This window comes from Paramormyrops kingsleyae, chromosome 20 (genome assembly GCF_048594095.1).
Source record: "Paramormyrops kingsleyae isolate MSU_618 chromosome 20, PKINGS_0.4, whole genome shotgun sequence".
Taxonomy (NCBI): domain Eukaryota; kingdom Metazoa; phylum Chordata; class Actinopteri; order Osteoglossiformes; family Mormyridae; genus Paramormyrops; species Paramormyrops kingsleyae.
In genome coordinates this window covers 7,677,324-7,703,214 of record NC_132816.1, presented here as the reverse complement: position 1 = coordinate 7,703,214, position 25,891 = coordinate 7,677,324, and positions in this window count along the sequence as shown.

Below are 25,891 nucleotides of genomic sequence, written 5' to 3'. Positions count from 1 at the left end.
TTGGATTCACCAATTCGCATTTCCTGACTGCAGGAGGAAACCAGTGCAGCCAGCGACGCAGCACTGGGAGAACATGTGAACGATTTACACACATTTGTGCTGATATGAAAACAAAATATAATGCATTTCAATCTTTATATGCTAACCCCAGACAGCAAACATATGTTAAAATGACATTGATTCCATATCAGACAAAAATGTTGAAACAAAGTTGATCTTCAATGTTTCACTTTATATCAACATTGAATCAAGGTTTTGCCACCATCAATTTTTCAATATTGAAAATCTGACCAAAAATCAATTCAGTTCATTGATAATTGAACACTGACCATAATTCAAATGCATTTAACTATAATTCAATGTTGAAACTATAACATGGGGCTGTCTGGGACCTCTACTTCATTTGTGGTATACAGGTTAAAATGTAAAGTATTTTCTTGTCATAGCAGCACAAATGCACATAAATGAGTACGCATTTGCGCTTTTACAAACAATCATTTTTAAAGGTTAATGCATACGCGTGCCAGTTATGTCCATCCCTGTTTGGGACTGTGGGTCCTGAAAGTCGGAAGGTCCAATAGATTTTACTTAATTTTTTTTTGTATCATCAGCAGCCATCAACAGCTAATGACGGCAGTCCTTTCGAGAAATAACAAAGCTACTTTTCTTTGACGAAACTGACAAGAGGGGGCGCTAGCAGGCCCTCAGCACACCTATTTCCAATGCTAAGGCATAGAGACGGCAGGGGCGGGACTTGGACCCCCAGCCATCAGGGTGTGAAGTTCCTGTGGTATTTCGGGAGCCTGCATGATTGAATCCCTGTTTGTTACACGGATCGTCTCTGCACGTCATTGGTGACGAGCGCCGTTTTTCATGCTACATGCTCAGTTTATATGAGACAGTTCTGTAACTTCTTTAAATAACACGTGCTCCCTGTGAACTGAGTACTTCCCAAGTTGGCGATGCGGCCTAGAAGGCGGCTTGGTGGTAACACAGGTCAAATGATGCGAAAAGGCGATGCCCTTTTCGAGACTTTTGGTGACACTTTCTGACCCCACATTCTATGCCTCCACGGGGGGGGGATTGTGTCCTGGTTCATTTGTATGCACTATGACAAATATGCAATGAATGTTGTTTTAATAAAAAATAAAAAAAATCAACCTGGGCAAGTACCAGAAGAACAAGAAATTAAACTAAGTAAATTTATACTTAGTAACAATATGAATAATATTCCTACCTTAATTTTTTTTCATTAGTTTAACAATCGAAATTGCTTTTAAAATTGTAATTGTAATATAGCCTGGCTCAGCTAATGATATGAAAAGTGTACATTTATTTTAAAAAGCAGAGGTAATTCAGAGATAGACCTTGTTTTTCATTTCTAAGAGGGGATTGTAGGATTGGAGATGAAAAAAGCAATCATGTCACTTCTGGGCACCTGGACAAGAGAAGTACAGAGGTTTAAAGACAGGGATACAAAAATATGGCAAAAGTTGTCAGCTGATGATGGAAGGGGCAAGATTTCCTGCAGATGCAGAACTCGGGGGGCGAGAGGGGATGTGGCAAGAAGTGACGGACTGGAGATTAAGATCATGGTTAGCAGAGCGAGGAGCAGGAGAGCCGGTCCGGCGGAAACGGGCCACTTACGGGAAGGAAACAGAAGAGTGACAACAGGCTAAGCGGAGGACCCAGAAAGGCGGGGGGCAGATCACACCTGAAGTTACAGGAAGTAAAGCATGAGACGCGCTCGAATGAACTCCTGATGAGAATTGTGGGTCTGTGATTTGAAAATGGCTTTAATCGGGCTGCATCCTGATTCGGTGTTTGTTACCCCTTTGTCAGCCCGTTGACAGATTTCTTTTCTGCACCATTTGGAGTTTATATTTCCAGAAAAAAAAAATATGGAGGATCTGAATCGTCTGCAAGGATGAGCTCAGCTCGCTAACACAGCGGGGAATAATGACAAAAACCAAAAAGGATAGAAGCTGCATAATCTTCTGTTACCAGTAATTTAACAGTTGTTTAAATTTGTTAACTAAAGCATTTCATACAGAGTGTCTAGCTTATGAGTCCGAGATGAAAGGTCTCTCTCCTGATTTTTTATGTGCTCCTGGTTATATCTACGAGCGCTAAACCAGGAAGCTTTCCTGCTTGCTGTGAGGTTGTTCGCTTTAACGGCGGCGATGGGAATACATCATAGAAGATATCCGACAGACAAACTAAGATGTGATACAAAACCCAAGGAATCAGGAAACTGAGATAAGAGGAGAAAAAACAACCATCATCAGCATAGCTAGGAAATGCTACAAAGGTAAGAATGATGAAAAGGAGACTCGCGGGCCAAGAGAGCCTAGAGGGACCAAAAAGCACCAGCGTACGAATACTCCAAGTTTTTTGGAAGAAGGTATGAAGCCCACCAGGTATGAGCTGAACAAGAGCCTCCAAGATCGGCAGCAGAAGAAACCTTGAGAGAACTACAGTGATGAAAATTGGCAGGAAGATCAAGTGTGGCTCTAGCAGGAGAAAGGGGAGCCCTACAGGCCACAGGGGGAAGTGCAGTTTACAGGGAGACGAGGTTTGAGTGAGAGAAGTGAAACGTGTTCTGAGCCCGAGTGCGTACGTGAGACACAGACGGCACGCTGGAGGGGAGGTAGACGCTTACGGGTGTTTACAGCCGTAGCGTGCTCATGCTCCCGTGCATGCCAATTACACTGCAGCCAGCCGCATGCAAACGCACAAGCGGCTATGCACCCATGCGCCCAGGAAGGCAGGTGTGAGGCTCACTCACGCCGCGTCACTCGTCTGGCTGTGGCGAGAGACGTCCGATCAGTCGAACGTGCGACAGGCGGCAGAGGGACAAAAACATACATAAATCACGGGATCCTCGTCAGGCCCTGGGCCGTCAGAAGACAGCGGCGCTGAACCGGCCTTTTTGAAAGGCAAGCTGAACCGAAGAGAGGTTTTATGAAATGTGACGTAGCTACACACAGACAACTTCTCTGAACGATAACATCTGTCTGTAACACTTTACTTAAGGCCATGCTTTTATGAAGCCTATGAAGCTCTCATGTATAATGCACTATGGATACCTTCATAATGCATTATAATTGTTGGTATAAGCATTAAGGATGCTTTGTAGCATATTATAAAGGTATCTATAGAGCTTCATGCACATAAGATACCTTTATAATATACATGAGAGCTTCATAGATCATTCATAATGCATAATAAACAGGGTTATAATATACTGTGCCTCTTTATAAGTATTCATAGCCATCTTTATAATGCTTTATAAATGCATTATTATTTTTTATGAATGTGTTTATGAATTACTAAAAACATGGTCTTGAGTAAAGTGTATTCTAAATGGCAAACTCAGTGAAAATACCTTCCCGTCTTGTACAAATATCACCTAACTGCAACAGAGTCCCTAGAAGCTAATTGTGCTGTGCATTATACCATCTAAGCAATTTCTTTTTATTGTTCTATTGACTTCACGACTCCTTTTTCTAAGTAAAAACAGATCAAGTGGTCATTTGATTACGCTGCACGCTCACCCGTGGCTACAGCTATACTCACTGGACCCGCCAATCACATGACCTCAGTCGTCTGATAGCTTAGACTTCAGTCAGTCATGTCACATGGTACTGTGTAGGGAAAATAAGCCATGTTGTGCAGCTACAAGGAGCGTTCCTGAAGGACAACACCTTTGGGCCGCTAAAATTAAACGTGGCCTCACCCCGACATAGACATAAAAGCGGTTTATGACCAGAAACCGGCGAAGCGCGTGCCAGGCCATTTCAGAGGATGTCCTCTCGCACCCGAGGTCCCCCTTTCGGCTGCTGTCGCTTCCCGGCGCCGCCGCGTGAGGTGCCCCCATGAGGGCCCGCCAACAGCTGTGCCATTCCGGATGACAGCTATTTTTACCTGGTGGCAGGCAGGTGGGCGCGGGGGGAGACGCGCGCCCCCTGCTGGACCTCATCAGGCCTGCGCACTGCGCTGCTGCTCTCACCGCACCCCTGGTCCCGTCTCCAGGATCAGCCTCCTCTCTCAAACTTTTTTTTTTTGGCTTACCGGCACCAGCACACGCTCTGCACCTAGTATTTTTATATAGGCTTATACTTCTGTGCATTCTGGATAGTACTAATACTAGTACCAATACTACACAGAATGTGTTCAATACTGGGCACAGAGAAATACTGAGCACCACGTTATGCCTGTGGGAAATGTGAATCCATCCATCCATCCTCTATCCACTTATGATGATCAGGTTCATGGGAAAATGTATTATTTAAATGTAAGTGAATGAATGGGTGCATTTATATAGCGCTTTTCAAGACACCCAGAGTGCTTTACAGAACCAATGGGGAGCCACTTTAAGCACCACTGTGTGGCCCCCACCGCCGCATAATGCCGCGGCAGCCATTCTGCATCACTGCCCACACCACATGGCAGCTAAGGTGCTGAAGGGGCAGGAGAGGATCAGAAGGTATGAACATGAAAGCACCACCATCCGCCCAAGCAAATGTGAAAGCCTTGAGGAATACATAAGATACACAGGGTTAGTACATGGACACTGTAATTACTCAGTAGACACTGAAAGCTGCAGGTGAGTGAGGCATGTCCGCAGTGAGGCATGTCCGCAGTGAGGAATGTCCGCAGTGAGGCATGTCCGCAGTGAGGAATGTCCGCAGTGAGGCATGTCCGCAGTGAGGAATGTCCGCAGTGAGGCATGTCCGCAGTGAGGAATGTCCGCAGTGAGGCATGTCCGCAGTGAGGAATGTCCGCAGTGAGGAATGTCCGCAGTGAGGAATGTCCACAGTGAGGCATGTGTGCAGTTCTCTGGGACCCAGGCGTCAGTCGTTGATGTCATGACGCCATTATGGTTCATGGGAGCATAAACCCTCCCTTCCTCCATCCCTGCTTTGATCCCCCGCTTTTCCAGGTTTTTAATACCATTATGGGCATGTTTATATGACCTCACACAAAATCACCCAAATCTGAACAGCCACATGGTAATACTTGCAAGTCATTCAATTCAGCATGTTAACTGTCTAAATGTTTACGCTCTCTGAGGTATAACTGTGCTTTCATGCCATGGGTCATGCTGTTAGCATGTTATTTATCGGTATAAGTCTGAATGGTTTGGCATTATTTACAGGATACGAACCTTATTTCCCTTTAGGTAGCTGTGCATGCACATCAAATTTTACATGATAAACTTTTGTATGGTAATACAATACCAATATTACTTTCAACAAAATTAGATTTTGGCACAGCATTAATATTTGAAAGTATTGAACTATGCCGAAGCAATTCTGCAATAATTGAATGTGTATAGGGTATTTTCTGGAAGAAAAAAAAAACATCATAAAATAAAATCAACATTAAATATGCAGGCAACAACCTCGACTAGCTAAAGGTAAAAAAAAAACACTCTAAGTACTGCCTGGCGTGGGAAGCGACCGCAACAAGTGGGATGAGAACCATTCAAGAGTGGCGTGAGATAAATCGCTCTTGTGGTGTGGCCATCGGTATGTTTTCCTGGTCCCCATAAGGGAAAACTCTATTTTATAAAAATCGGTGACTGCTATGAAAAAGCTAAAAATGCAAAAACTCTTGTATTTTGCTTGGTTACTTATGGTTATGGTTAGGGCAGGGTAGGGGTTAAGGTTGTCATAGTTAGCGTTAGCATTTTTCCCATTGAAATGAATGAGCGGTCCCCATAAGGATATATTTACCTTACACATGGGTGTGTGTGTGTGTGTGTGTGTGTGTGTGTGTGTGCGTGCGTGCGTGGTAGGACTCCTCTCTTGCCCTGAAGTGGTAAAATCAAGGGCACGTAAACGTCCTGTTGCCTGGATTTAACGACAAATCGAGCATTCATTCACTGCTACAGTGAACATCCACTACTATGTCAGCAGCACGTGCACCAGATTAAACCACTTCTCAGTTCTGTATCATGTTAAAACGCATAATTATTTAATCACTTCCTTTAATATTAGATTTCTCAACAATGTCTTTTAAAATGTATAAGAATCCTGCTAGCCAGTATTAAGTATTTAAGCTTACCGAAACTAACAGCTTAAATCATACAGTCTACCTCTTGATAAATTGATGTTGCCACTAGCTTTAATTATTAATAATATTTTAAGTCAATTACAATTATGAGCTTTACTGCCTTGGGTAAAATATAAATCTAGTCCTACAGCCCTAAGAGAGAGGCTAAGAAATAAGCACATTTCAAAGCAATGTTAATTAAGTACTAAAAAAACACACACACACACACAAACAATAAATAATGAAAAGCATTACCCTATATAGCTGGTGCTCATCAGCCCCCCTGGGTAAGGGGATCGCTGGGCTTATTCGGAGGAGCTCACGGTTAAAGCCGCAGCACTGCATGATCTGTGTCTGCAGAGTCTAATGCACCGATCTTGAAAGTTTAGAACTGGTATAAACTGCACGTGCAAACGGACTGACTCCTAAATTAACCGCACCGTTATCCATCCTTAAACTCTGACCAACCAAACACTTTTTCTGTGCGCTGGTATTAACAGTTTCATCAACGGAGACACTGGCCTCGGTTATGTTGTGCTATTTATTCAAAACAAATCCTTGTATTTTTCCCATGTATGAGGGAAGAACTGGATGCGGTCTTAAAACAATACTGAAAATGATTGAAGGGAGCCAGTGTCTGTGAATATTAAATGGCAGTTGTGAAGCAGCAATGAAGCCCTTATAATGGTTTTGCGGCGTCTCTGGGCGATGGAAAGATGCCTGCCAACCTGCACATAATTAGATCCCCTTCAGTCATGTGCGCTTTCCCGCAGTTATGCCAGGCGTGACACAGATACGTTGTGAATTAAAGCTCGACGCGCTTCTTTTGGCTCCTCAAGTATCCGCGCTGCTGCCTCCCCAGTGACTCGCCATCTCGCAAGTGTTTGTCGCGGCCAATGTCCGCGATGTCTCCGGCAGAAATGGCACCGTGTCATTCCTGCGCTTCAACACTTCATCCTTTTTGGACGAGGTGACAGTTTCAGGTTAGTAGTAGTTCTTTTTAAGTAACATTTTCGGTAAGAGACAATTATAACTTATAATGAAAGTAAAATAATAGAGCACAATTATTACTATATAAATACATATTTGTTATTCTGCATAATCTAAATTTAGTACACTATATTTAAACAACAGTATATTTAGCGATCTTAATTGTCCGTAAAAGAGAGAAATCGTAAGGTAGCAAAATATGAATGACGCCATGTATTGAAGTAACTGAAGGTGTCATATCTGCTTAGATAGATAGACAGATAGATAGATAGATAGATAGATAGATAGATAGATAGATAGATAGATAGATAGATAGATATATAGATAGATAGATAGATAGATAGATAGATAGATAGATAGATAGATAGATAGATAGGAAGACATATTGCACAGATAAACACAAAGAGTACTAATTGATTTACTTTTGGGGGAAAAACATTTTCCTGATGAATGATTAAGGTAAGTGCTCTCCCACAGTAACATGTAAAAGGCTTCAGGGTGTGTGTGTGTCTCCAGAGGAGTAGCTGCTTGTGGGACGTGGCCTCATGGTGCCATGGTTCTGGCAGAAGAGGCCTCACCCTGATGCAGCGGCTGAAGATGGAGGCAAAAGCAGCGTAACGGGGACGAGTTACCAGGAAGGACAGAATGGAGGGAGACTCTGTATTCAGCTTAATGTATCATAATGAAAACTGTTGCCTTCTGAATCACTATTATGAAGGTGGAATAGTGTGTGTGTGTGTATTTTAATGTAAACCATGTAAAGCATTGCTTTGATTAAAATATGTGAAAAATAATTACATAGCATGACAGAAGCAGTTAAGAGATAATCTGCCTCTGGTTTTTATCACAACATAATCCATCTACCTATATCTACATATCTTAACAAATGTTGTTTAATTGTAAATAATAACGCCGTTGGTCATTTATTATCATGAAAGCATAGAAATGTCACATAATAATAATAATAATAATAATAATAATAATAATAATAATAATAATAATAATAATAATAATGACCATAGTTTTCATGTATTTATAGGATTTGAGTCATATCCCGCTTGCTGGCATGGCGATGCAGTGAGCGTTATTATCGCCAAGCCCCACCCTCTGCATGCACTCTCCTGTCATGTGGGATCTTCCAGCATCTTCCAGGTGCTCCGGTTTCCTCCTGCAGTGCAAAAACATGCAGTCGGGTGAGCTGGCATCTCTGAAGTGCCCATAGAGTCTGTGCCCTGTGATGGACCATCCTGGCATCCCCTGCCAGCTGCCCTGGGCTGGATGGTGACCCTGTCCAGAACAAGGGGCTGGGAGATGGATGGATGGATGGGAATATATATATGGTTCAGCTCTGCCTCTCTCTAAATTGGCTGGTCTGAAGGCTCAGCCCAGAGTGTGAGGTCTTCACAGATTACAGAACTTCTGAACAAATGTAGCCAGCTGTCAGACAGGAATTGATTGGCTAAGAAAGGAGAGATTCTTTTTTTTTTGGGGGGGGGGGGACCTCTTCAGTATCGTTTGGGGCTGCTGGCCCTGGAGGACGGGGTGGAAGAAAAGGCTGGGTTTGATCAGGCTGGCAGAGGCTTAAGGAGTGATCAATACAGGCAGCATCACGTTGCAGCGGGAGATCCGGACGCGGCTTGTGATTCTGCTGAAGAACATCTGACCTGTGAGCGGATGTGAGCTCCCCAAGTCCCTCCTCAGGTGAACCAGGAGATCTGGGCTATATTCTGTCCAACTACAAAGCCAAAATACACCAGTTTAAGGCCATTTTTAAAAAAATAAATAAAAATAAAAAACATATAGTCTGAGAGTTCAAAAATATGGAGACATTGGTGTAAAAGTTTTAAAATCAGGGAGGAAATAGCACTGGGTTAAATTACATACAAGCCTTTTAAAAACGAACATTTTCATATTTTTACTTTCACTGGTTGTAATAAGTACTATAATGTTTGACCTGTTTTTGATTTTTATCTATGAATCATTAGTGGTATTTTTGTTGTTATTTGTAATGGAATAAAGTATATACATATTAGTTTTAATCAGACAAAAGTACATCCTTAATGCTAGTATCTATTACTGTGATGTTAATTTGATTTTTAAAAAGTTCTGTTATAAGCTACAAGATGCTGTTAAACATTTGGATGCTGACAGTTTTTTGTGGAACGTAACTTTTCTTAGTTTGAGATATTGAGGCTCAACAGTACAGTCGGAATGCCTGTATATTTCAAAACATTTGCGTATTATCAAAAACGTGTAGAAGGCAAGACAAGATATTAATCAGTCTTGAAGTCAGAAATTTAAGGTGGCTTAATTACCAGTAATCTTCACTACATGCGTTCATTTTATAAAAGAAATTTCAAGCGTTTTTTCCCAGACAGTGAAAAACATTGGTTTGAATTGCCTTGAGCAGTAATCCAGCAGCTGTCGAGCTAATTTGTTTGTGATTTTTCATTTTCATCTTCCAGGAAGAACAGGTTGACTTAGAAAACCTACCTTTGATCCTGATAACATGCAACAATAATACTAAGCAGTATTTGTGTATCTGCATACAATTACACATGAAATGGGTTATAATTACTATTTATAACTGGTGAGATTAATATTTCACCATAATATATAACATGCATTTTGACCTTCCGGGATGCTTGTAGGCAGAAGTTTTAGCAGAATAGTGTCAACCCAGTCGTGATGTGTATCCTTGGTGTACTTTGTTAACCCAGTCGTGATGTGTATCCTTGGTGTACTTTGTTAACCCAGCCGTGATGTGTATCCTTGGTGTACTTTGTTAACCCAGCCGTGATGTGTATCCTTGGTGTACTTTGTTAACCCAGCCGTGATGTGTATCCTTGGTGTACTTTATTAACCAAGTCGTGATGTGTATCCTTGGTGTACTTTGTTAACCCAGTCCTGATGTGTATCCTTGGTGTACTTTGTTAACCCAGTCGTGATGTGTATCCTTGGTGTACATTTCCATGCTATAGCTCAGGTTCTGCTACCCTCGAGACAGCAGAGTGACGTAGCTGGGCGCAGGGTGCGGCTGCTTCATATCGAATAAATCTGCAAAAACGAACACAGTGCTTCAAAACATGGTGGTGGAGGCACAGAGGGCCGACTGGCCGAGCCTGTGGATGGAATGATTAACAGCCAATCAATGGCTTTGTATGGCTTCAAAAAATTTATTAAAATATTAAGTTCTACCTGGCTTTCTTCTGAAAAGGGAACATTTGTATCTGTGAAGGCAGCCATTTTTATATGCATTTAATCTTTTGTCTGAATATATGCATATAACATCACAGGTTGGATCTTACAGTGTGAGCAGTTATATATTGGATTTCATCTTTCTTTCAGAGATTTTATTATTTCGAGTGTGTATGTGTTATACACACACACATACACACACATATATAAAATGCCATCTGCTATGTTGAGAAATGTGCCTGGCAAACTTCAGATGAAGTCATTTGGTTGATCAAAGTAAGTTACACTGTGCCACCGTTTGCTTGCTAAATGTAGAAAAATAGCATGATTGTGTATTAAGAGGTTACAGAGTCATGAGGATTCCCTGTGATATTTATTGTTGCAGAAATAATAGCACAGGCCTTTGTGAAATTAGGAGGAAGAAAAGAGCGGATGAAACTGAGCAGCTGTGCGTGGAGAGACGTCTTGTGGGAGGTGTGTGTGTGTGTGTGTGTGTGTTTTTCCACTGGCAAAGTTGCTGTAGCCGTGGTCCCCGCCTCGCTCCGTCTCTGCATCGCGTCTGCCGAGTTTCCGGGCACCGAGCAGCCGGCCTCCTGCCTCTGTCGCACAGCTACGCTCGCCTTCGGTGTTTACCTTCCGATGACGGTTTTGGAGATTCCTAGCTCCTTTGCGGTGTGTGTTTTCAGATAGAGATGAAAATTGCCACGCTGCATTCTTGGCCATTTCTTGTCCAGCTTGCAAAATGTAACTTTTGAGCTGAAGCTCAGAATACAGCTTTAGCCAGGTAAGAAGTCGAAGGCATTTGCAGTTTAGCTGGCAGCCAGTGGCTGATGAAGGAAAGACCCCAAACAGTGACGTGTAAAAAATGTATAATAGTACATTGGAAGCTATGTGATTTACGCATAAAATGTGAGGTGTCCCCTGAGCCAAGTAAGACTTTGGTCGCTACTGTGACTGAAAATAGTTTTCAGTTTGTGTCTCCCTAGCATTCGGTTTTTGTTAGAAAGTAATTCATTGTTTTTATATATACATTATAAACAAGAAGAGGACTAAATATGCAGTAACGTATGTCTGCCAAAAGAGGGCAACAGATGATTTTTGGAACTGCCGGGGCCCTCTGCCTGACTGTCGGAACGAGGTTAAACATGTGAGCGACGAATTCTGTTTACTTCTGGAATGGCGTTCCTGCACTTGTCAGTCTGCTGTTCAAAGTGGCTTCCCGGCTGCAGTGGCAGAGGGGTACTACAGAATAAGGCTCCTCTACATAATGATGTTGTCTAACGAAGAGTCCTTACTGCGAAGCACATCCCGGAGAAGAAGAATCCTGCAGTCAGAAGATAAAGACAGGCTGTACCAGATATATGCCGCCTGGACATTTCTGCATAGCCGATTTCCTTAGTTACTGTAATTCTTCAGATAAATTCACATTTATTTCAGATTATTGTGTAGTGAATATTTATACGAAGGGCTAAAGTTTAATTGCTGCTATATGATTTTTGGATAAACATTTATAATATGGGATGCATGTTAGGTGTATTATCAATACAATTACAGTGTATATTAAACATACCTGAATCTTATTCTTCAATGGTCGGTATGTTTGATGGCTGGTCAGAGTGGGGCTGGACATGGAGAGGTGACTGATTGGTCCGAATGGTCTCGCTGACGTCACGGGCAGCCCCTGGGGAGCCGTGGACCTCCCGTCTCCCCCCTCCACCACCACCAGCACCACCCACCAGCCAGCATCCTCCCCCCGCACCCTCCACCCCCAGACAGCAGCACCGGCTTTGGCGCAGCGTGCAGCCTTTGTTTGGCGACTGAGCCTGGCAGGCTGGCAGCGGTGAAAAGGTCCTCCGCCGCTTCTATCGCTGACAGCGGCGGCTTAATGGGTCCGATTCGCATGTTAGAGCGTTTTTTTTTGGCGGGGGGGTGGTTGGGGGGAACTGATCTTCTAGGTAAACAGGCCCGTAACACCATATGTTCAGGTCCAATCTTCAACCTCTCAGCTAAAATTCTAAGTTACTCAAAGTTATGAACCCATACGTATATATAAAATATATATACAGTCTAATAATAAGATTGGAGTAGGCTATACAGATAAATAGTTGCAGGCGAATAACATACAAACATCAGTATAATTGTTATCATATTCCTAATTGTTTGATTTTTCTTGGAAGAATAATTCTGTTCCTTTTTTTAGTATCAGTACCGTGCAAGTAGAACAATTTGATTTGAATGAAAGTGCTGTACAATTACAAATTCCTGTAATGGAATTTAATGGTGGATTACTTGCATATTTGCAAGTCACTTTGGAGTAACGTAGGGGAGTCCGTGAGGCTCTTTCAGGCTGGGATTACTGCTGTATATAATCTAGTTTGTATTCATGAACAGAGATGCGCAGCCACTGTAGTGGCGGCAGCATTTAATTTTTAAAGCGAGTTTTCCAAGTGCTTCACTGACGGTTTCCAGCCGCTCCTTACAGAAACAAATAAGCCGAGAGAAGAGCGGCTGAAGTTCCGTGTAAAACTGCAGATTTATTTCAAAGAGATTATTTATACATTGTATACAAGATCAGATCATGGCTTAAAATGTGTTAGAAGAAAAAAAAAATAATCATATAAATCAAAGGTACTGGAATAAATATAGCCTATTTCTCTCCTTAAGTCAGTGCAAACATGGCTATTGAACAAATTAATTACAGTTTCACCGAGTCCTTGTTTTTGGGACGGCGTATCTAGGTTAAAATTAAAATATATGTGTTGAATGTGTACATATGAAGAATAGTTTTTGCTGAATTTGCTTTTTAAGGACTTTTTTTTAAATACAGAACACTCATTTATGGAGTATTTAATGAATTAGCATATAAGAGGAAAACATGTATTACATCCACAGATTAATTTTGTAATAGATGTATATATTTAGCCTTATTTTCCTTTGGGTGTCGTTTTAAAGTGCTAACTGAAAACTCTTCATTAAAAATTGTTTGGTAACCTACTTCTGCCATTTTCCAGTAGAACATATCATGCACTTATTATAACGTGCATATAATAACGAGCCTTCAGAAAGACTGCTTATACAGTGATTTGGATTACTGTGGTCAGTAAATGGATATTATATTAGCCTATAATTTTTTAAAAGTCTAGACATCTATGGAAATTTTTTAAAAAATGTTATTGTACCTGCCTGTATATTTTATACAGTATAGATTTTTCACAAACAAACGACTAACTGCACGTGAAGCTGAAGAAAAAAATAATCATTTACCGTAGCATCCATATAGTAACTTCCTGCTCGCGCTAACTCACTTCAAAGTGCCGCAAACTCTCATTAATGGGTAGATGCCTGTTCAGCGCAGAACATTTTTGCGCGGAGCCAGACATCATTATTACTAAAGAAAACGCTACCTAGGGAAAGTCAATCAGGGAGGTGATTTGTCGCTATGCAGAATCACAGGCACTAATCCCTGCTTTGCTTGCCATTGGTCCCCGAATCTGTCCGCCCCCTCTCGATTTTAAGACCCATGTCAAGCCCAAAGCACCTCGCTGTTCTCATTTCCGATGCCTTCTGGCGGGTTCCGCTATTTATAAAAATAAATTTCCCTCTGTTTTATTTCTTTCCGAGCTGTTTGATTCTCTGCCCTGGGTAGGAAGGTGGCCAGATCGGTGGCAGCAGTCCAGATGGTCTCTCTCTCCACTGGAGTGCTCTTTTCACACCCAGAATCCACTGCTTCTCCCTGGCCCCACCACCTCACAGTAGCCTCCACTGACTCCTGCAATCCCAATTGCTCTGGGTTCATTCAAACCAAAACAAAACAAAAAGAAGTAGAATGATTCCAGATATTTTCCACTGAGAAAGACTAGAGTGGCTCTGTTCTCTGCCATGGCCAAATGTTCTTCAGCTGCCTTCTCTTTTCTCTGTAGTTCTTGGTGCTGGGTCCAATTCTGTGTCCCTCTGTGTTTTTGACAAGAAGCCATAAAGAGGACATCACAACGCTGGTATTGTGTGGTTAATTGAGTACACAATGTAATATGAAATAAAAAAAGAAAGGATAATCCAAGCCATTTACGTCATCTATGTCCACTGGTAACATAAATTAGCAATGATCCTGCCGTAAAATCATCACTGGTGATTTAGATGCGAATGAAATGATCTCCTTTTCCTTCACACTGGGTAGTCTGACGAAGAGGTTTGCATGCAGATTTCTTTAATTCCCATCCTCCGGGGCTATGGGATATTTCTGGATTTGCTTTTGATTAAAGAAGAATCAACTCATTCCTCCACTTTTAGCTGAATCTAAACAGAAATTTGGGTGAAGTCAAGAAATTGTCCAGTGAGTTCTTGAGACTTGTCTCGCTAACAGCCTGCAATGGACGATGCACTGACAGTCATGTTATGGATGTTTACTAAGGAAAGAATTACACATCAAAGTCAACTTTATCATTGTGCACATGCACAACAAAATGAGTTAAACACAATACAATAACTGCTAAATTTCAGTCCTAATTATTATTCAGAAGTAGATTCTTTATTCTAACGTGCATTTACTGAATAATCTACATATATCCCTAATAATTCCCATAAAGTTTCCAACTTGGAATATTTCCAAAATTCCCCAAGTTTCTGGAAAGTTCCCGGAAATTTTCTGGCCCTTTGCAACCCTAATCTGATTTAATTGAAAATAATAAGAATAACAAAACCCTCATCAGAATCCTGCATTGGATATATGATTTTGGAAAAAGGATGGATGGATGGACAGGCAGATGAAGAAATCACATTAGAAATCTTTATAAGAGGTGTAGCAAACAATAACAGGGCTGCTGCTTGTTGTGGGGGGGTTTAATTTTTTTCTCTATTTCCTCCAATATAATTGCTTCACCTGACCTTTGTAATTCCAGAGCAGCAGAACTGATATTCCCACTTTTATCACTGGCAAAGTGGCAGGAAGGTGTTGGGCTGTACACTGTGCCAACATGCTGTGCTCGACGCGAGTGTCAGCTCTGGGAAGATGAGGGATTCGGAGAGCCGGCTGTATCTTCTCTACCAGTATGAGGCCCCAGGGTTTGTACCCTGAAGCTGCATGTCATCTACTGTACAACTGCAAAATGCAAAGTCAATCCACACACACACATGCACATACACACACACAAGATTTCATTGCAAGATCAGAAAGCCTAAAATGTTGCGTATTTCTCAGGTTAGTTGCGAAAATCTTAAGTTCACAGTATTACACCTGGGTATATTCATCCTTACACATTAACTGTAATATTTGATGGTATATATGTGAGTCCCACATGTAAAATACAGGCACTGGTTATTATTCCACCTGAAACATGTATCACAGGACTTATAAACAGCAGGTATGATTAATTATAAAAGCTACCGGTAATAGCAATTATACCAGTTAAAAGAAAAACCAAGATAAATGTGATGAACAGGGATAAAATGTTGGCAATGTATTTGGTGAATGGAATCCCAAATAATACTTAAACGTTTTCAGGCCCTGGAATATACTCAGTGAGAATATTACAAGTATGACTTTGTAAATTACTGTAACAACTGAACAGCTCTTCCGTGGCTTTTGTTCCACATACGTAGTGGTAACGATCTCCTTGCCAAGTTCGTATAATTTAGTGTTAATAGGAATTAATTAACTAAGATATTTCTGCTTCCCTATAAAGAAAAAAAGTTTATCCAAGGCACTGCCTCAGCCACAAACCAGAAAAGATATATATTAATAAGCTGTATATTACAATAAAATCTCAGGGAACAGTAGCTGAAATACTTTTCACACAAGGTATATAATTTGACAGCATATTTGTACTAATAACCCTTTAAAGTGGTTATAAAATACTCTAAGCTGTAATGTACAGATGATTAATGTCTGCAGAATAATTGAATTCCATTAAGCTGAGGATCACTTGCACAGAGAAGCGGTGCCAAGTGTTGATGAGACAGCCAGAGAGGACCGAAAGGACTGCTGCTTCGCGCGGCGCCATTTTTCCAGCCAAATCCCATGGAAAGGTACTTTAACGTGGGACATCTGCTTGTTGTTAATGGTCGGAGCTACTGATGCATAGGATCATTAACGGAGTAGTGCGAAGCGGTATTTTCCTGTTGACGGGGAGCCTGCTGTGGAAACCAGCGTTCGAGTGCTACCCACCCCCCAAACAAAAAAAGAACAAAACAAAAACAAAAACAAAAAAAAACATAAGGGCAGCCTGCCGAGCGATCGGTCTTGTTATAGTATTATTTGTTTTGCCTTTTTTACTTTTTAATATTACATTTCCCTAGGCGTATGCCATTTAAGCTTGTAAAATCGACGCTAAATAAGGGGCGCTAATGAAAATACCCTTTTCACTTCCACATTCATCTTTAAAGGCATTTTCCCCTTCTCCTCCACCTCCTCTCGGCCCTTCCCACAGATCAGCGCCGGCTGCACCCCCTGTGTACCCCCCTGGTGTCCCCCCTCCGCTTTGCAGCCGTGAAATCCGGAAGGCTGACATTATTGTAGGGAGAGGGGAAGTCTGCCCCCTTCTGTAAATGGCTACAGTAATGACCCACTTGGGAGAGGAGCGCTTAGACGGCGTTGCGGATGTTTCCAGGTGCAGCGACATAAGCGTTTCATTAAATATTAAAGCAACCATTTTCAGTTACAGCAGCAAAAAAAAAAAAAAAAAACAGCATCTTTGGCTACATTTTAAAAGCAACTAAATATATGGGTGTGTGTTTTTCACATGCTGGTTTTAGCTGACCTTTTCTCCAGCTAATTAGTTGCCTCTTTGAAAAGCATTACGGATGATATATCTTAGGGAATGCGGCTTGCTAGCCACTCCCCTGGCGTTTCGCGCAGTTTTCAAATATAATAAATAAAACAATTATTTCATCCCACAGCGCCGTGATTAGACGCTCGCTTTGTTTGCGCCGCTTTGTTTTCCGAGCCGCGAAGATAATGAAGGAAAATCAGTACCTGTCCTGGGGTAAACAAGGCAAAACCGCGGAAAGGCGCAGCTGTTTTTGCGTAAATGATTACTGATTTGAGCGGCGGCGGAGGCAGGATTCCTGCTCACACCGTGTTAAATATGGAGTGCAGTCACGTAAACACGGCAGACACACATCTCCCCCTCCATCATGTCGCCGGCGTACCCCTTCTCGGGGAATACTAATGGCTTGTAAAACGTGTTCTCTCCATGTGACTCGCAAAGAAACATGACAGATTGCGGGGAGCTGTATGATATTAAACAGGTTGATAAGAAATGAATGAAAACGGCCTCTGTTTCACCATCTTCCCCTTAACGCCTATCGCCGCTTACCAAGTACAGCGAGGAGCCATTTGTTTCGTGAGATTAAACAAGCGAGGAAATAAATAATGTGCTTTTAAATATAGTGGGTCTAATTAATACCTACATATGTAATACCAAGGAGCGTCTAGTAATAACATGTAGAGGTCAAGGGGAGAGAGATTGTTAGTGGCCGGTTGAGCGAGCGCGCCGCGGAGAGAATGCCCTGGTGGAGAGGGGACCTCCTTCTTGGCAGCAGCTGTGCAGGAGTCCGGCCCTTGCCTTCTGCCCACTCTAGGGACCCCATGTTGACATGTGCCTTCAGGTGCTCAATGCTCTCCATTTCACGGATAACGGAGCTGCTCCTGGAGATGGAAGGGGCGAGCCTCCGAGCTGCGCGAGAGCCGGGTGTGTGTGTGTGCGCGCGCGCGCGCGCGTCCCCGCGCGCGCACACAGAACCTAGAGTGTTCGTCGGAGAATGACAATGTTGCGGCACAGTGCGAGTGTGCGCGAGTGGGCACGTTTATGTTTACTTTCCCACAATGCCGTGCGGGGGTGACCAGGTGTGTCCCGTTCCCCTGCTTTTCCGAGTGGTTTTCTTGGAACGCGCTGGCGTTCTTACCGAATGGTAAATCTTAATAACATGCCTCTCCCAACTCAGGTGTGTGTGTGTGTCGGTGTGGGGTGGGGGGGTAGGTACCACATGGAAAACCAGAGGAGGAGAAATCAGTCCTCCACCTGCAACTTTTTAAACCCCTTGTGGAGAACAACATGTAAATTTAAATATGTACCAAAACAAAAACTATATATTAACCATAACAAGCACTATGCATAATTAAAATTCCAAGGATCAGGATGTGACTGAGCAAGCAATTTTATTGCATATTATTTGCGGTTATTTTCAAATACGTTCTAAACTAAATTTGCATTACACTGACATCGTATATGTTTTAATTCATTTTGTCACAATTTAATATATTTATAATTGTTCTAATAACTCATACAAAATAAAAGCAAACACATTCTAAATATGGGAATGAATTAATTACAAACATCCTCAAATAGCCTGTTGATGTGCTGTCATGTGCAGTATATTGTACAATATGTTGCATGTTAACAGAAGATAATATGATAGTTTAAAAAGTTGGTGGTCCACAGAACAAGACCCTCAGTCAGCTCTCATTCAGGATCAGGGTTATAATATGCAAATAGTGAATTTAATGGAGGGAATGAGAGAAATTGATAAAGTCAGCAGGCCCTGCAGAGCTCTGCATAAATAACACAGGCAAACGCCAACACCCAACTGTAAACTTTAGAGGCACTTTTAACACGCTGTAGTACTACTGCAATCTGCTGAACTGAACATGAACCAAATAAATCTAATTCAATCAATACATACTAAGCAAAGACAATGTTTCATGACTTAATCTTTTTATGTTCATTCATGTGATAAATTTATACAAAACCAAACAGATCTCTAACTACTGGACATGACTTTGTTACACAATGAACCGTCTCACTGTTTTATTTATTTATTTGTTTGCTGTCTTATTGATTGATTGGTTGTTTGATTGATTGATTGATTGATTGATTTGACGTCTGCATTACAATATCCAAAATATGAAGTTTGGGGGTTTTTTTTTTTTCCAAATTTGGTTATTTGAGTCCAGAAACAGTTAAAGAAGTATTTACCTCTCGGATATTCAGATGTTACTTTATGTTGCTTGGACGTTAAGGATTATTAACCTGAGACTGAAAATGATGTTCAATGAAATACAATCAAAGTATTTGCCCTCAAAAGAAATAAAAAGCAAATCCATTAGCACCTTTACGCGCAGAATCGACCCCCAGTCTCTCGCATAACCACTGCGTGATGTTTCTGAAGTTAGCCGTGCGGAGACCCGTTGTCTCGTGGACGGCTGTATAGCGACCGATTGTTTAGCATACGGCCCCCCCCCGACCCCACACTTCCGCGCGGCACATGTAAAAATTTAATTACGACGGTGACAGGCGCAGTGTGTGATGTACGGCTCGGCATCCATCACCGGGAGAGAGGCTGGTGGCGGAGAGCTTTGACTTTGCCGAGGCGGCCGCCTCGCTCCCGACGCGCGCGCGGACTCCAGCAGCAGGTGCCATATTACTGTGTACAGAAAAGCAATTAGGGAGCATATTGGATGAATGGGGAGTGCATTAATATTAGCAAGTGCATTTGTCAGTGGGTTTGATGCGAGCCTCTTTCTTTTCTTTATGCAACATTAAGATTGCGACGCTCATAAATTCTCCGCTTAAATTGCCATCTGTTCCCCTGTCAGGCCACACCGAGACACTGAAGTGAGGGAGACAGACAAAGAGATGCAGTCAGAAGTTTTTAAGCCCCCCTCCCCCCCCCCCCCCCCTTTTTTTTTTTGGTTTCCTTAAAGGATTGACGGACTCATGAGATTTTTGTCTGTCTTAGAATTCGAAGTCGACGCCCCGACCCGCGGACGGAGCCCGAACGCACGCGGGAAATGATGAGGCTTATTATAGCCCTTGACTGAATACCTCGTTTTAATCACCCGTGAAAGGTGGCATCTGAGAGATGAGGGCGGCACCCCCACCAGACTCACACGGGGGGTCCGCAAGCAGTAGCCCACATCTGAATGGGCAGATTAAATGACACTTTTTAGTTTATAATAACAGTAGTAAAATACAGCACTAATACAGTAATGTGCACCTGTGTACTGTAGCAATTCGTATGATGCTTAATTCATAGGGGCTGATTCCTCTAGTGTAACCTAATCATGTAAGTGCTCTGTGATCTCAGTGGAGAGCAGAGAAGACTCCATTTCTAACAGATTCATCACACGTGCTGACATTTTTGAAATTCCGCATTTCCTTTGTGTCCTGTCCCGCTTCATAGATATTTTACACCAAATAGAATGGCCTAACTTCACAATGCCTGAAGTTTGGCACACATGGCTACCCTATTCAGAGTAGCACGTCTAGCTCCACCGCGTTTCCCGTGCACCTTCCCCTGTGTATTGGTGTACGGCTCTGCATGGGGGTTTGGGGGGGGGGGGGGGATTACATTTGGGATGCAGTGTAATTGTTTGTCAGTGACATAAGTGCTGGGGAGAAGCTGGGGGATATTCCGTTGCATTCCACCCCCCCTACACCCCCACCCCCAGTGATGTTTCACAAAATCTACAGTGGGGGGAAAAAATAAAAAAGAAGCTACACAGACACCCTTCCACGACAGAGGACTCCGGGGCGGTGTCATGGAACCCTCTGAATTTTGACTGGCAGCTCAGCCTGCAGGAAGTGACACGGGTGCCCATTCCGTTTCCCCCGCACGAGCTGCGGAGTCGCGCGCGCCCCTTAAATTGGTCCTGGTCATTCAAATACGCCAGACCCGGCACTGACTCTACCCGGGGAGCAGTCACAGTTTCTCCAGGGTCCAGACTATTATTGGAAAACAGAATATTTGTTGAGCCAGTAGCGGCTGTCGTGGTTTGTATTGTGGCAGACCTGGAAATTTTATAGTAACATTTATTCACATCAGTAATTTTAATGCAGGAGTATTGGGGGAATCCAGGGACAGTGAAATGACAACGGGAAAAAATAATTAATTTAAAAGTAAAGTTGTGTTAGTTTGCTAAACATTACTGGTGTTCTCTGTATCTCTTTAAACAACTGACTCCATTCAGCAGCTGTCTCCGTCATGGTAGGTTTTAAAAGCGGGAGACCGGAACTGTTCCCTGCTGACATTAAACTCAAGCATATTTGTCTCTATTCCTCCTAAGATAATATCCACTCCACAGGAAAGGATACTGTCCACTGTTCAACAAGTGCGCCTACTTACCTTTCCAGACAAAGCTTTGATTGGGAGCCGGGGCATACCTGGAAATTCTGGGCCCCCTAACAAAATGTCGCCTTGCCCCCCCCCCAAAAAAAAAACTAAAAAAAAAAAACATATAATTTTACGCATTCAAGGGCCCCAGTCAAGTGCTGGGCCCCGGAATCTGTCAGGGTATCTATGCCGCTCCAATGCCCCTATTTGGGAGGCCCCCCACTAGGAAAATTGATGGTCATCCCACTTCCGCAACACAGGTAACACAGGCAACTGCCTGTTCTGCATATTAGTAGAGATGCGTCTGCCTACAACTTAGTTCATCCAGGTAAGCGTAAGAATCCCAGCATGCTGTGGGCACCTTCGCTAAGCTACCTCAGGTAGGTGCTAATCGCCGCGCAGCAGTGCCGCTCTCTCTGTTATTAAGAATGACACAGGCGCGGGTGGTAATTGGATTAATAACCCCTTACTGTGTGGCTCTCCTGCGCTATACGCCGGTCCCGCTGATCTTGTGAGACGCGTAGCCCCCGCTTTTGACTCCTCTGCACAAACACGCCGTACCGCAGACATGCCAGATCCGAAAATGTGTGTGTGGGGGAGGGGGGGGGACACATTAAGCACGGAAAACTTATCAAATATATGAGAGGATCCGTTTGCCTTAGTAGGTAAAGGTGGTTTGATTTTTGCCCCCCCCCCCCCTCGCTCACCCCCCCTCCTAATTCCTCACATGATGACAGTGGCATGTGCGGTCGTCTCAGTAAGACCTTTAGGGAGGCCCCCTGCTGTACAAGCCCCCGGCAAGGTTGTCACTAACAGGCATCTCGCTATATTTTAATCCATCTCCCCAGCACAGAGGACGGTTTCGGGGGCCTAGCTGAGTCAAGCCGGCTCCTGGTGAAATGTGTCATTTTTCTCTGGCTCCACGCTGCCGCCCAGTTCGCCTGTCTCTCGCTCTGCCCTTTCTCCCGCCCGAGCCGTCAAAGCTTCCCCGTTCCCCCCCCCTCGCCCCAGTCACACGCCAGGCACTCGATCCGAGCAGGCCGCTGGTATGTGTGGACCAGTGGAGAGTCTCACAGCTGACCAGCTGACTACGTCTCGCTATCATATTTGTATCTCGGGGGGGGGGGAGGGGGGTAAAAAATGGCCAACCACAGAAAATTCCCTTAGCCCCCCCCGATGTACCCGCTTGTGCTAAGTGCTAACCGCGGAGCAGCTAACGCAACAAGCCGTCCATGAATATGAATAAGCACACGGCCGCGTCCGGCTATTTTTGGGCCTCGTTCGCTTTGTTGTCCTAGCGAGACGCGGGTGCCGTGGTCCTGCGATTCCACGAGGGACCGGGTCCTGAGAAACGGGCCCGTCCTTATTGGTCTCGCTGCGGATCCCCCGGCTGGTCTGGGACGCCCGCCTCGGCCCCTCCCGTTAGCGCAAAACAATGCAGAAAGTGGAACGGCGGCGAATATCCGTTCGGGTTGTCCCACTGCATCCCTTTGGCGTGTCTCCCTGTGATCCCTGCTGCGTGTGACGCTATTTATCAGCAGCTAGCGAGCGACACCTTTCACCCATGCGAGGAGAATGCTGGCATCTCATGTCAGATAGCTGGATGATACCAATTCTCCTACAGAAGGGGGAAAAATGTGTATACACACACATACACACACACACACATACTAGTTCATTTTCTATACCACTTGTCTTATGCATGGTTGCGGGGGTCCGGAGCCCATCCCAGAAGCTACAGGCGCAAAGCAGGGAACAACCCAAGATGGGACGCCAACCCACTGCAGATTATATACATTACGGTAGGTGTTCCTACCTATCGATGTCTGTGGACAGGTTTACATTGTACAAAAATTTCACAGACCAGTAAACTGGTGATTTCACAAGTTTAGTTGTTAACATTTTTCTCCGATGCGAACAGATCGCGCAAACGTGCAGGGTCATAAAAATATTGAAAATATATAGTGTGTTTTCACAAAACCCCAGCATTCTGCGGTCCGGTGGAATTCTGGCTATGGAGACGGGGGTTTGGGAGAACCTATTTTATGGGACATTGCTCATACGTAAATGTATTCTATTTTATTTCTATTTCTGTTAATTTATGTTGTTTGTGAATGTATACACCAATACTGCCAAGTTAAAATTCCTAGAACGTGCAGGTGTACCTGGCCGATAAAGTTAATTCTCATTCGGATAAACGAGAGCTTTAAATCCTCTTCTTCTAACAAGATTTTATTGCTTTATTTTCCAACCAGGCCCTCATGCAAAGTAACAACGCGCGGCATCAGAGCGCGAGCATTCAGAAACGCATCTAAACGCCCCGTTTGCCCAGTGCCTTGGCTCCTCTTTTGTCTACTTATGCCCGGGAGGTTTGCCCCGAATGGCTCCGGTGCGGAATAGATTGGGCGCAGACACCTAGCACAGCGGTCTGGCGTGCCCTTAGGCCTCCGCGCGGCCCAGATGAAGAGGCTGCGCAGAAAACTAACCTTGATCAATATGCTGCTACATCTCTGGCAGAGCCTTTCTTCCGATAGCGCGCTCGTTTGAACAGCCTAGCCACGGGCCCCTTTCGAAATGGACCGTAACTGGCGTCGCTGAACTCTCCGCGCGAGGAGGACCTTTGAGAGGCGATCGCCACCGGGCATGAGCAGAGGACACAGATGTCATCAGCCTCGGCTCACACTCGCGCAGAGAACTCCTGCACCCAGGCAGCACCCGCGAATCAAAAATAGATTCTTTTTTGGAAGCTGGGTCCGTCTCCCTCCTTGTTTACATCTCACTGGCTCATCCGCTGCCCTCGCTCTCGCCCTGGGCGCTTCGGCGAGCGACATGACTTCACCACTCCTACCTGTTTGCAGCCAGCACATCTAAACGAGATAAACTCCGGAATAAGTAACGAGGAAGGCAGGAAAAAGCAAGCAAAAAAACAAAAAACAAAACAGAATTCTTACATGTTTTTCTTAGGCTTCATATTAAGGAGCCCTCAAATTTTATGGGATCATCGTTATCATTACCGCCACTATTACGGCCGATCACAAATTACGCCGATTACTCCGTACATGCGTTGTGGGCGTGTGAGCGCGTGTCACATAGTAATTGGTCATAAAAGGATAGGGGACTGATTAACTGAGGATAAGTCAGTGAGACAGAGCCCTCTGATGATTGCTTAATATCTGTATTTCCGGGCATAATGTCGAAGGTATCCATATAGCTGGTGTACTGCACGCAGAGCTGCAGGAGACGGTGGGTGACCCAGATGTGCCGAAATGGGTTAGGGGCACCACGGCGTCCCCGTGTGGCTGACGGAGGCGGCCGACAGAGCCGCTCCGACGCTGCCCTAATTAAAGCCAAATTGGGAGAGGGAATTGAGCCGAGCCCCGACCGCCTTTCCCCCCCAGCCCCCCCCCCACCACACTGCCATTCCCAGGCAAACGCGATAAGGACACCGCCAGGCCATGGCGGAGGCGGACCTGCACGGCGGTAAGGGCATCGCATCGGCGCCGCTGGAACAGGCCTCTGCCAGGCCGTCGGTGTGCCACAAATCTGGGTATTACCCATTGATTGGATCGAAGCATCGATGGACCCGGAACGTGAGTATTGCCCCTGCTCTCATTTGATATCATATTGGGGCTCCAACCCAGACCAGTCCAATCCAAGATTTGGGCCCTTGGAATCATCATCCTCAACTCCCCCCCCCTCCGACCCGCCCTTTACGGAGCCCCTGAATGTGGTAATCCAGACTGTTTTGCAAAATCTACTACGCGATCTATGTACTTAGGACACAACATTGATCGTACTTCCATACAATCGGATTTTAAGCTTCCGTTCAAAAGTTTGCGCAAGACATTATTTTCTGTGTAAGTAAGTACGATATGAAGCGCATGATCGTAATAAAGGATGTTCAGAGAGCGGTATTTCTGGTCGACGCCGATGTCTCACTAGGTGTCACTAAATATAAACCCAGATTGTGAACCCAAATTTTGCACGAAAATGAAATCAACCTGCAAATATGAGCCAGATGTTTAAAGGAGGAAGAAAGATTCTGATTCCTCCAACAAAGTAACGACGCTCTGGGAGCAGAGAGTTAACTGGTTGGAGAGCGGCCAGCCATGCTCCGAAGGGTAGGAACTCTGCCAAGATATTTTGCCCCCGCTGATTGTGCTTGTTGACATTCATAGCCTGTTAGTTTCCATCACACTTGTTTTTTTGTATCCAGTATTAAGCAAATCTGATGTTGCCATTAGGGGTGGTAGTCTGCTGCAGAGAAATAAATTACCTTGATGGAAAACCTACATCAGGGTGAAAATGAGTAAGGTAGCAGAGAGGAACAGGTACTAGTCAGTGTCATCACGTGCATACTAATTCAGCCATTGTGTCGGGGGGCTGAGAGAGTCGTTCTGTCTATAAACATGGCGCCCGGTTAAGAGATGAAATCATGTTGCCTTCTTATAATGAGTCTTTTGGGAGTTAAATATGATAAATTCCACGGCTCTGTGTTGTTTTTTTCTGCTCTGAAAACAGGTTGCTGAATATTCCT